This window comes from Anolis carolinensis, chromosome 4, assembly GCF_035594765.1.
Source record: "Anolis carolinensis isolate JA03-04 chromosome 4, rAnoCar3.1.pri, whole genome shotgun sequence".
NCBI classification, from domain to species: domain Eukaryota; kingdom Metazoa; phylum Chordata; class Lepidosauria; order Squamata; family Dactyloidae; genus Anolis; species Anolis carolinensis.
Window position 1 is genome coordinate 68,015,479 of NC_085844.1, and position 13,288 is coordinate 68,028,766.

The following is a 13,288-nucleotide window of genomic DNA, read 5'->3' on the forward strand; positions in this document are numbered from 1 at the left end:
ACATTCCTTGCTTAGTTTTTCCATAACCTCACAAGGATGCCTGCCATAGATGTGGGCGAAATGTCAGGAGATAATACTTCTAGAACATGGCCATACAGCCCGGAAAACATACAACAACCCAACAGCTGGAGAGTTGCAGTTTGGTGATACCTGTTCTAGGAGGTAGGTAAAAATGAGAAGAGTCAGTGGTGGGAATGAATGAATGTAGTGCCATATTTACCATTGTACTTAGGCGTGCTTAAGCACATAGCACCATTGGCTAGGGGGGCACATCTTCATGCCATAAAAATATTGTATGATGGATTTTGCTTATGTTGTACAATTCTAAATTTGAAGGCATTCTGTTTTGGAGCAATTCCAGAAATAATTGTAGAATTGAAAGTCTATGGGAGTGTGTTACAAAGCAGGCAGTGTAGGCCTACTGGACCTACTTCTTTCAGGGGCCAAGTAAGGGGCCCCATAATTTTACTAACAGAGGGCCTCATTTCTCCTAAATCTGGCACTAAGTAGTTGTCACCAATAGATTCCACTTATTTATTTATTATTTATTTATTTATTTACTATATTTATACCCCGCTCTTCTCAACTCTTATTTGCATAGGTTACGGATTTGTGCGGTGGAAACGAACACTCTTGATCAAACCAGAAAACATTTCTCTACTTGTGCTCCCCTGACTCTTTGACTGCCCGAGACCAGAATGCTTTCTTTCTCTTCTTCATCTTCACCTGGAACTCTCGTGCTCTCCTCTGTTTACCCTGACAGATCATATTTGGAAAAAGATGTTAGTTTTAGTCTAGGCACACAGTGAAAACAGTCACTCTTGGCACCTTGACTTAGCCAATATGCCTCTCAACCCAAGGCCATCTGGAGAAGTGAAGGTGCCAAGAGTAGTGACTGCAGTTTCTTTTTCCTTATGCTCAACTTCTTATAAATGTTAAAGGATAGATAAAAGTAGGAAAGTGCTACCAGCTTTGAGAATATTAATGGGGATAGGTGAAAACAACAATGGTGGAAGTCCGTTGATCAACAGAGGGGGAAGAACAAGGATGGAAAATTCTCTTTGGGACCTTTGGTCTTGGATCTCTCTACATGAGGTAGGGATTGGATTATAAGGCTTTATTGGCAAGGCAACATCAGTACTGTTCTAAGTTTTAAGTATTCCTAGCAAGGCAGTAGTTGTATACCTAGCAAGGCAGTAGTTGGCTATAATAATGACATGTATAACAAGCCTTCAGTTGGCTCTAAACATAACAGCAAAAATGGTGATTGTATGGAGGAATTGTTAGATAAGTCACTTAGCAGAACCTGAGACAATTTGCCTTTAACTCCGTTGCACTTTTAAGTGCACCCACACTATTCTTTCTATCATTTTGAGACTATATGATAGTCATGATCAGCCTGAGGAGTTGTGATTTGGTGAGAATATTAGAATTTACTGATTTTACTGCAGATACACTCCCTGGTATTGGGTTCTAGGTAACAGATGTTTAAAAATAATCCAAGGAATAAACTCAATGTGATGCCATTAGTGTAATCAACAATTCTGTGAATGGCTTTTAAATAGTAAATAGCAAGTGCTTCTCCCAGGTGCTGAAATTTCATGCCAAGGGAAACAAAGCTGAATCTCCATTGTTTTTCAGCCAGCAGGCAAAATCACTATTGTTTATACAGGCTTTAGAGTTTCAGACAGATTTTTTTCTGATGTAAGTTTTAATTTGATGGGTGCTGTTTATGTCTTTTGATGTGTTTTAACAGATTCTTTTAATTGCTTGCTTTTAATGAATATTTTGTGTTTATATTTCATTATTAACTCCTTATTGCACTATTTTTAATAGAAGGGCAGGATATAAATTAAGCAGGGGGTGGGAAATAGATTAGGATTCTCCAGTGATGGGAGATGACAGATATAACAATGTCCTCTAACTGTTGCCCTGATCTCCTGTATTTCCTACTTACATTAGAAATCAAGTTTATTTTTGGGGGTCTGGAGGGGTTGGCTTTTCTATCCACAATGGGGGTCTAGGGGGCTTTCCCTATCCATCTGGAGGGTCTGGGAGGCATGTTGGAAACTTATAATATAATAATAATAAACTTTATTTATATACCGCCCTATCTCCCGTATGGGACTCAGGGTGATTTCCAATCATAAAAACAACACAAACATTACATAGCAACATAACACATTATTAAGCAAAGTAAAATAATGCAATTATAGCAATAAATAACACTTACATGACCTGATCAAGGGGACGGGAACCATAAACCCAATATATTAAAATGTATCATTGTAAGCTAGATAAATCTTGTGCAATATATTCAGGCCCAGAAATTGGCGGTATTCCAATGTAATTACTCAAAAACCTGCCGACACCACCAGGTCTTCAGTTCCTTACAGAAATTGGATAATGTAGGGGATTGCCTGATCTCTTTTGGCAGTGCATTCCAGAGCCAGGGGGGCCACTGCTGAGAAGGCTCGTTCCCTCGTCCCCACCAGCCGCACTTGAGACGGTGGTGGGAGTGTGAGGAGAGCCTCCCCAGATGATCTCAAGGTCCACACTGGCTCATAGGGGGAGATGCGATCACAGAGATAGGTAGGGCCCGAGCCATATAGGGCTTTATAGGTCAAAACCTGCACCTTGACTTGTAGGAAAAACGGAGAAAGAAGAAAATCAAGGAATGAAGGAGGTAAAGAAGAAAGGAAGGAGAAAAGGAAGGAAGGAGAAAAGGAAAGGAAGAAAAGGAGAAACAACGAAAAAAAGAGGGGGAGTTAAAAGAAGGAATGAGGGAGGGAGGAGGGGGAGGGAGGGAGGGAGGGAGGGAGGGAGGAAGGAAGGAAGGAAGGAAGGAAGGAAGGAAGGAAGGAAGGAAGGAAGGAAAAAGAGAGGGAAGGAAATCAGAAAGTGTGGTATAGTGGTTTGAACCTTGGACTATGGCTTTGAACCCACTGGTTAACTTTAGACAAGTCACACTCTCCCGGTCTCAGAGGAAAGCAAAGGGAAATCCCCTTTGATAGGTGATAGGTTCGCCCTAAGGACTTCATTACATTGAGGCCAAGAAGTGTCTTTTCCCCACTTCTCTGAGCTGTCAACATGCTGCTAGCATGGACTCCTCTGGATTGCATGTTTCTAACTCTGGGCCAAATCTTTGACTATTCTGCTGCTTTCTAAGGACTCAGGTAATTGGCATTTCCAGCCCTGGACTGTTGGCCCTGGCTATATCAGTGAGTTTATTTGGACTTTACTTCCACACAGTGGCTCTGTCTACAACAGCTGGAATGGAACCCCCACAGCAATATGTGCTCATGTTGGGGGCTCCCACAATTGTTAATTATGTATCTAATTGGCCCCATACTGAAGTAGTCCATGATCTAGGAGCTCCTATTGAAAACAGATATTATCTCAATCGATTTAAATAGAACCATTATGCAGCACTATAGATTGAAGTCCTGTAGCATGGCAGTTTTGAATGACCGTAGATTTTGCCTTCCATCATTTTGTTAGGAAAGCAAACTTCTCTGAGTAGTTTTGCCCTGAGCTGGCCTTACTTGATTTCAGTCACTACATAGAGGGCTCCTCGGAGGTCTTAAGATAAATTTGTCTCAGTCTCATGAGATGTATTGGGCAGATAGTCTGCAAATATTCAAAGTATAGCTAGAAATGTGTCTTCAACTCAGGTTCTAACAGTTGTTTGAATGACTGTGAGGCAGATGTAGATCATATGGATTGGAGTTTAATTCAGTAAAGCTCTTGAATTGATTTAAAATATATTAGTGACTTCCAATAGATGCAACATTCTGACATCCATTTATGACCTCTTCTGCTTTGCATTTCATCCCTGGCACTGTGTCCGTGTCCTTACTTAATTGAACAGATGTTCATGTCGGTGTGCTCACATATATGCGACTTTCACTATTTGGATAAGAAGAGAAACACTTGGTGAGCTGAATGCCACTGGCTGTCATTCTGAGATGTTGTGCTGTGAGGCAGTGACTTTTAAAAGAAGAGAAAAAGCTGAGCCCTGCTTATTTGGCATTCACAAAGTTGTCACTGTAATGAACAGTGTGTCAAAGCTTCAAGTACAAATCAATGTGAACCATACCTCCCAAGGTCTCCCTTCTGGTTTTATCTTTTCAGTGAAGTCAGTGTTTCAAGGCCAGTGAAAAAGACTTTGAGTGTGACATGTGACATAGTTTGTATGTGAAAGAAAAGCATTAACCTGTGTCTGGATGAGTTCTTCGGAAACTGCCAGCAAGCAACCATCTTGTTACTTCCCATTTCTTTGTACTCTTCAAGGTTTATTTCCCTTGACTTTGTTTTTGTTGATCTCAACTTCAGAAGATAGTATAAGTCAAGAGAAATGGCATAAAATAGCATTATGAAAATTCAGTTTAAAGACATTTAAATACACAATGGAGGAAAAGCACATCTTTATATGTACACAGATATGATCTGAGATGGATCTGTATGGACCAAGATTTTGGGGTGTGGTGGATAGCTAGATGAAAATATTAACCTGGGGTGCATCTTCTGCAAAAGGTGAAACAAAATACAGCCAATCAAGGAAACAAAAGCCATATGAACACTCCTGATAGCGTACAATTAGGCAAAGTATCAGGAATATAACTGCCAACATTATTCCACTCTTTTGCAAATCTATAGTGCAACCACAATCAAAACATTAAGTACAGTTCTGTTCACCACATCCACAAACTCTTGGTTCATACATATCCTGCTCAGGAAAATGGCAGAAGAATTCCTGGTTTATTATTGCTTCTAGGAGTGTTTCTGGGATTTATCTCCAGGTCATGGCACTTGACAATGTACTTGTGAACTTCAGATATTGCTGTGATTTTCACCAAAATATTTCCTTTCTTGTATTGCACAACCTAATATGACCTTTGCTATTGATCTGATGCCTGCCTGTAAAGTTTTCATTTTCTCTTCAAACACTGGAGGCGGCAGTACTAGAGGGGAGTGGGAGAAAAAATGAATTTTAAAATCACACAGCAGCAGTCTCACTTTAACTGCCAATTGGCATTTTTCCATTAAGTTCTATAGAACCACACCAATTAATGCCAGCTAACAAGGCAGATGATGCTAGTCTGAGTGTGGGTGGAGGTGGAATACAATAAATACCTTACTGTTCAGAGTGATGGTACCATAACACCATTCAAATTAACATTGAATTAATTTCCTCTCCTTTGAAGAACAAAAATAGAAACCAAGGAATTAAGCTCAGAGTGACTTTTCCATTTTGATATCAAGTGAGTCACGCCTCTTGTATAAAGCCATGTATTTTTATTCTTCATTAATTAAGTAATCTGGACCAACTACCTTTTTGTAATCATAGCCTGCAAGATGGAGCTGGACTCACATTTTGTTTACAAACGTACGTTGAAAACATTTTTTTTTAAAGAAAATAATATGTTTGGCAGCTAATGTACACTTTCAAGGTATTTATTTATTTCCAGCATTTATACCCCCGCCCTTCTCACCCGAAGGGACTCAGGGCGGCTATGTATATCTTTTATTCCAAATGGGTGCTTAAAATGGAGAGTAACATCTGGGACACACATCCAATTGATGATTCAAGTTAACGGACACATCCAGACTGGTGAACAGAGGGGGGCAAGGACTTGCTAATCTATTTTCCTCTCCTTTTAATATTCCTTGGTGGGAAATCATAGTTTCCATTAGCATTTCATTTATAAGAAAGATATCACATTTAGCCTGCCCCTCTCCTCTTTCATGTAGAAACATCATTGAAAGAAAGCACACGAGAATGATAACTTGTATTTTGTAAGGAAGATATGTGAATGGATTCCTGTTTGTTTCATCTCATGTGTGAGTGTGTGTGCATGAAATTCAAAGGAATTTTTCATTATGATAGAACACTTTTTCAAATATATTCACTCTTAGGGGAGCATATGAAGAAATATATTGGTTGGAATTTGATTACCAACCTTGAAAAAATGAGTCCAGATACAAAGATTGAGATTGAATAAGAAACATAGTATTTAGTCTATGTCGACTGAATTAATTTCGGAGATGAAAGGAAAGAATCATCCATTATTGCAGAACACTTTTTTTATACGTATTCATTCTTTGGGGGGGGGGGGTGTCATAAAGTAACATATTGTCAGAAGTAGCCTAAATTGGTACTGGAAAAAAAAATCCAAATTCTTCATATAACTGAAGGAAAAACACAGATACATGGTGGTATCATTTTCTTTAATTTTGTCAAGTATATGCTGCATTTTCCTAGTACTCTATATATTTCTTTGAATGCTACTGTCAGAACTCTTCGTATGAGCAATGATAAGATCTTTTCATGTGTCTTTGACGGGTGTAAACATTTCAGTTAATGTTCCTTTAAGACTTGAATGTGGCTTCAGCTCATTTAACACTCCATTCCAGAAATTCTTCCTTTCTCTTGTAAGAGCATTCAGTCCATTACTTGTGCAATGTGTCGGGAAGAGAATATGGAATAGTCAAATAAATTGATCTCCTTTATTCAAGGGCTTGCCATGTAATTTCTGCTCCAAAATGGAACTTAACTTAGAAACTGCAGGTCAAGTCAAAGATCTGGAATATAAATTTAGAAAAAAATCTAAGAAATAGGTACAGATAGACCTCACTGTTACATTCAGTATAGCATCCTATGTCTTTAATATAAACTACCTTTTGCATGCTTGGCAAAAAAGAGTGTCACCTCCTAACTATATGATTGCTTCTGATGAAAGCTGTTTACACGTATAATCTAGGATAAAAGCTATTTTCAGATTTCAGGTACTGTATTTGTTATAAAGCTACATCTATGGTTAAGTGTGAGCTGTCTGAATAAGAGGTAATGATAGCTTACTGATGATGTGCTTCAACAGAAGTTGAAAAAATGATGGTTTCACATGTACATGGGAACAAAGATTATGAAGACTGAAATTTCAAACATGTCAATCTCAATGGATATGCTTGGAAGCAAATTTAATATATTTCAGAGTGGTTACTTTCAATTAACTGTCATCTAGAACTGCAACCTTAATTCAATAAATGTCAAAAGGAAAGGTATACCAATTGTTTAATTCTAACCCAAAGCTGCAACTCAGTTTGTTCATCCACATCAAACTTTATATTACAGCTACAATCTTTTCTATCTCTTTCCTAATCTTGCATCTTTCTTGCAAAATTCATGTTGATTTTTCTTTGCAGTATAATCTTTGACAAGTCATGAGCAGAAAGCAGGTGAAAGATAGAATAATTTTTAACAGATCGCTTTAGGGGACTCAAGAAGTCATCTGCCTGACAGTGACTAATTGAAACAGGTTATATAACTGAACTCATGCTCACTTTCTCTCTTCGATTTCCAAGTTTACAACAAAAGAAACAAGCAGGTGTAAACCTCTCTGCTAAATTAGGATTACATATAAGAAACATATAGGGACAAAACTGTAATTCCTTTCCATGTTATCAGATAAGATGTATTGGGCAAAGTAGACCCCTTTTTCCATGAAGGACTCATAGCCATTTGTTATTTACTTGTAGAGATTGTTGTTATTTTACATCCCAATTTAGGGATAAGGCAGGATGATGATGATCCGGATGATGACGATGAATCAGCATCATATAATTATTTCTTTTTTAAAATGAAAAGACATATAAAATGTAAATAGAAAAAAAAACAGGATTTGTCTAGACAGGTGTTCCCATGACAATAACAGAACCAGAAAAGCTATTGAAAACTATTCCTTTATCCTATGTTCCTACAATGATGCCCCACATTGACAGACCAGTTTGGGTAGTGCAATTATAGCAACTTTTTCAAGGAACATATTTACATATAATATTTTATAACAGGCATCCTCAAACAGTGACCTTCCATCTGTCTGGGCTTCTAACTTCCAGAATCCTTGATCATTGATCAAGCTAGATGGGCTTCTGGGAATTGGAGGCCTAAACAGATGGAGGGCTGCTGTTTGAAGATGTCTGTTGTATAGAATACAACAGTTTCATCCCATATACCAGGCTTGAATAACTCAAGACTGGCTATTTTTACAAATGTATGCTGCACTATTTTACACTAGTTCTTGATGCTTCTTGTCACTTCTTTAGCTGAACATCTCTCCTGACTTTAAAAACTTTAATAGCATATTTCAAATGGCATATTTCAGTTCACTGTGGGTCTTGTGCTTGTGACATTTTTTGTTATGTTAGATATGGGGTGTGGCCAACTCAGTTGTATCTACATGTGTGTTACAATCATCCTACCCTTCTGCTTCTCCCTCAGTGTCTCCTTGAAATTTTCATTTTTTTTTCATATAGAGCAGATAGACTATCAAATCATGTAGATTCCTCATCGCTGACTATACTGGACACAACTATTGGGAATGGCCGTTCAATAACATTTGAGCGATACATGATTCTGTGTAAACATTTCAGATGCTGTTATAAGTTTGTTTCTTTGGAGCTGACCCACCCTCCTTCCTACTAAGCAATATCCCAGAATACTTGTAAAATGTAAACAAACACAATATAGTTTGTGTAAGTAGGAGAACTATAATGACCATGTAGCATATAGTAACACCATAATTCCCAATGCAAAGCTCAATACAACACAATGCAAAATACAATAGAAAAGGAGCAACTGCTCTCAAATTGAAACTATCTTGGTCTGATATCAGTCCCAATGTATGAAAGCTTCAGGGGTCCAAATCCGATGAAAAAATCTTCCAAAAGGGAGTGATCTGGTGGTTGGTCAGGTAGCTGCTATGCAGAATGGACAAAATAAATATACGCAGTGGCACTTGCCAAATCTCTGGTCCTTCACCACTACCTCCAGTTCTCAGTGGGGCTTGCATGGCATATTGTGGGTTGAGTATGAAAAAATTAATACAGAAGGCATGTCCCACAAAACAGAATGAAATGAATCTTGAAAATAGCTGCAAATGTATATTTGAACTTTTAAAGTACTAACTTGTACTGGAATAGAAAAAGGTGTTGTAAAAAGGTTGCAATAACAGCAGGACAACAGAAGTTTCATTAGAATTTAAGAAATAAAATCTGTAATCACAATAAAGGTTGACAAATCGGTATGAACCCAGTAATATGGAGTAGATCTGGACATACTGCTATCAAATTAACTTAAAAAGAATTGTATAGTGCTCACTCAGTTGAAATAAAGAGACAGTCACACAATAAAAAGACAAGCTAAGTAGCATTATATTAACTATTTAATTCTGAACTTTAGCTAGGCTGTAGCATATACTGAAACAGGCATGATCTCATTCTCTCTCCAGCATGTCAAATGAATCAATCTAGCTTGTTCCTGTCAGCCTATGTCCTGGAAACCTGAACATGTCCCCCACTATGAATCTGAGCCCTAAAGAAGAAAGCCAATTAAATTCAATTCCAAATGTTCGTTTCTTAGTTCTGAGTCCAGTGATCCAATGGGGAGGTTTGGAGAATTTCCTTTCACAAAAAAGTGTGCATGGGTATTCACCAATCATTGACCAAGATTTCATTCACCCTCATTAACTTGCTGAAAGTGACCAAATACCAATTATTGCAATTCAGTGTTAATTTAAATAAATGAATAACAATATAATCTACTTACATTGTATTCAATCCAAGGTATCATTTTAAAGCACCGCCCAAAGCCAATTGTCTCAGTATCATGGTGAATCAGTACAAGGCAAGCAAAACACCTTTTCCTTCTGTGATGGACATGGGAGAAGTAACATTTCAAAAAACCTCAAGAAGGCAATGGGCCAACAGGTGTACTAAATTTTGGAGTGGGTAGTCGAGACAAGAAATATTAAAGATCATAGAAATGGGACAGAGCAGTGATTTAGAACCCCATAGCCTCATTCCCCTTTCCATATGCTGTGTTGATTATACTGTTGATCTTATTATCCATCTGGGAGGACAAATTATATCTCCTTAAGAATTTTTCATTTGGATTGTGCAAAGTAAGGGACTGGATAAAATTCAGACAAAATGTGGTCTCTTACCCCATCATAAACTAAACAATAACACATGACAGTTAGCAAAGCACAACCCTAGCTCCAAGCAATGGCTTAGAAAAGGCTCCATCCTTTTCACACACACCCCTCAAGCTAGCTTTAAGGGATTGCCAGAGATGTTTTTCCTTCACAAACATCCCTGAAAATTGCTCAGTAGAATATGCTAAAAGAAAATAACTCCTCCACCCTCCCTGTTAGAGGTGATAAGAAAAAAAAAAAACACAACAGAGCCAATCAAGCCAATTTCAGAAACTGCCTCACCTTCTCAACTCTAGGAAGTTAGTAAAAAGAAGTCCTCCAAATCTTATATCCTTACTCAACACATTGCTGCTTATGGCAGTGACAAACAGCCAGAGATGAGAATGAAAAGAAATCAGATAGAACATGGACTAGAAAAGAGGTCAAACTAGATTTCCAAGTAAAATGGCTGAAGATTTCCTTGTGACTTGAATGTAACAATATACCTAAGTTATGCTGTTCAACCTTTGTGAACTCAGTTAAGAGGTCTCATACATTGTTTTGCTATATGTACACAATTGATTTGGTCAATGCACAGGTTTCTGAATATTTCTACTATAGAACCTCAGTGTAGCAGTACTGTGTAATAACATTGCTTTAAACAACATAAGATCAGCAGCAAAATGAGAACTTTTCAAAGAGCAACAAATGTGGTGAAGAGCTGACACTTCTAATAAAGCATTCCTAATTTAGGCTGCTCCTGGACAATTTGGAATGATTGAAAAGGTCTTGCTCTCAGGTGAAGATCTGAGAAACCATTACATCCTTTTCCTGAAATGGTCAATTATCCTTGTAGATTAGCATTCTTGTTTGGTAATTAATCCTTTGTTATGGTTGATTAACTGTTGAACAAGAGTGAGTTGCACCTTTCTTGCTTTTAAAAAAGATTGTATTCCTGTTTTTGATTTCATGGTTTGTTAAACATTTAAGTTATTATATGTCTTTGCTTATACACGGAGGTGTTCATTATCTCTGGTTTGGCCCACACTGTGGAATAATCTCCTGGTAGAAAAAAAGTTGGTTAGTTTTCTGCAGGGTTCTCAACACAGTTAAAATGTAGCTTTGTCAGAAGTATTTTAATGGCATTTGGAGTTTTTAATATGGAAAATCATACTTTTGCTAGGGTTTATATTGACATCATATTGTTCTTGGAAAATACAGAGGGAACTCTGCATCAATTTGCTATATTTGTATACTGCCATTTAATAAAAAAAACTTGTTCAAAATTATTCATAAAAAAGCAAAACTGAAAAATAACATGAATGCATTCCTACTAAAGAAAAAGACAGAGAAGTTTCATATCAAGTAAATTAATTACCAATAACATAATAAAATAAATATTGATAAGAAGTAAATATTAGAACAATGTAAAATAAGTTAAATCATAATTGAGGTACCCGTTTCAGCTTTTTAAAAGTGACATAGTTCATTAGCATTAGCAAACAAAGAATATGGGGTAGGTACAGGAGTTACAGACATGACCACACTCACCCTACTGAACCTAATGCAGTGACAGGTTGGTGTCCATATGGTCCAGCCATGCCAAGAACACATTGTCCTTGCTGCACTGTCACATGACTTTATCTTTTGTATCACTGTCATCATGCCCAGCTATCCACACAGCCCTGTCTAAACTCTTGGCCATCACAGATGCCCTTCCCAACATCAGCACAGGCATAGCCACAACCATGGAGAAGGAGAGAACCATGTGAGGGTTTCTGTTCATGTCAGAACAGGATACCTGCAACAGCAAGGAGCTCACACCCAGCTCTGTGGTTGACTGGGAGAGGCGATGGTGGTGAAACAGGCACAGATCATTCCTTTTCAGTTATGCTGATGAACACAGAGAAGGGGTAATGACAGCAGTTTCCCATGTGGACAGTAGAATAGCTGAATTGGGGTCTTTCCACCAACTGTATAAAAATCTACTTTGAACTGGATTATATGGCAGTAGGCTGGTGGCACAGGCTGGTTAGTAGCCAGCTGCAATAAATCACTCTGACCAAGAGGTCATGAGCTCGAGGCCAGCCCGTGGTGGAATGAGCACCTGACCATTAAAATAAAATAAATAGCCCCTGCTCGTTGCTGACCTAAGCAACCCAAAAGATAGTTGCATCTATCAAATAGGAAATTTAGGTACCACTTATATATGGGGAGGCTAATTTAACTAATGTACGACACCCTAAAAAATCGTCCAGCAAGTGTTTGGAATGAGGAAGTTGTCGTCGCAGTGGATGATGAAGCAGTTGCTCCCCCTGTGGCCGGAAGCGAACATATCCTCAGGAAGCTGGAGAAGTTTAAATTGCCTCTATGTCTGTCTCTGTTCTATGTGTATATGGCATTGAATGTTTGCCAATTATGTGTATATTGTGATCTGCCCTGAGTCCCCTTCGGGGTGAGAAGGGCGGAATAGAAATACTGTAAATAAATAAATAAATAAATAAATAATCTGTTTTGATATTCTGGGTTATATGGCTGTGTGAAAGGGCTCTGGGTCAGCTATCCATGCTCCCTAAAGCCATGAAATACTCCAGAGTTTCCAACAAACTCCAGAATATCCTCCAATTTAACCTGGATAACCCATTATACTCAACAGAAATACATCCAAGAGCCAACTTAGGGCCCTTCCACATAGCTATATAACTCAGAATATCAAAGCAGATAATCCACAATATTTGCTTTCAACTGGAATATCTGAGTCCACACTGCCATATAATCCAGATTTTATACAGCTGTGTGGATTTTATACAGCTGTGTGGAAGGGACCTTTGAGTAAATCCAGATTTTTTTTTTGGTCTGAGTAGACTTTACCTTAAATAATAAGCAGGGAAATATTCGTTAGTGATAATGAAGGAAATGGGATTTGGGGACATAAACCAGGGTCCTTTCACAAAGCCATATAACCTGGCAGATAATCCACACTATCTACTTTGAACTGGATTATCTGAGTCCACACTACCATATAATCAGTTGAATGTGGATTTTATACAGCTGTGTAGAAGGGGCCTCAGTTGTTTTTGGAGGACCTTAAGGAACTTTAGTGATTTAGAAGGTACCATAAGTATTTAAGATGTTTTAAAGTGCTTGTGCAACCTACTTGTTTTTATTGCAACTTTGTTCAATATGCTATAAATAGGTTTGAAGTATTGTGGCTAGAAGATGATGAATTGAGCTGACTAGTTACTGGGCTGTTCCACAGTCTATAGAAATGCCATTCCTATTTTAATTCTTTGCACACATTCTACAGTGCTGAT

General features: G+C 38.0%; 1 long non-coding RNA gene across 2 annotated transcripts in view; it reads left to right on the forward strand.

The window, feature by feature from the left end:
• Nucleotides 1-596: 596 nt before the first annotated feature.
• Nucleotides 597-13,288, forward strand: part of LOC103278550 (uncharacterized) — a 145,668-nt gene continuing 132,976 nt past the window's right edge. For both annotated transcript variants that reach the window (XR_010006066.1, XR_010006065.1), the window contains exon 1: nt 597-1,095. This is a non-coding gene — a long non-coding RNA (uncharacterized LOC103278550). The remainder of the gene's footprint in view (nt 1,096-13,288) is intronic.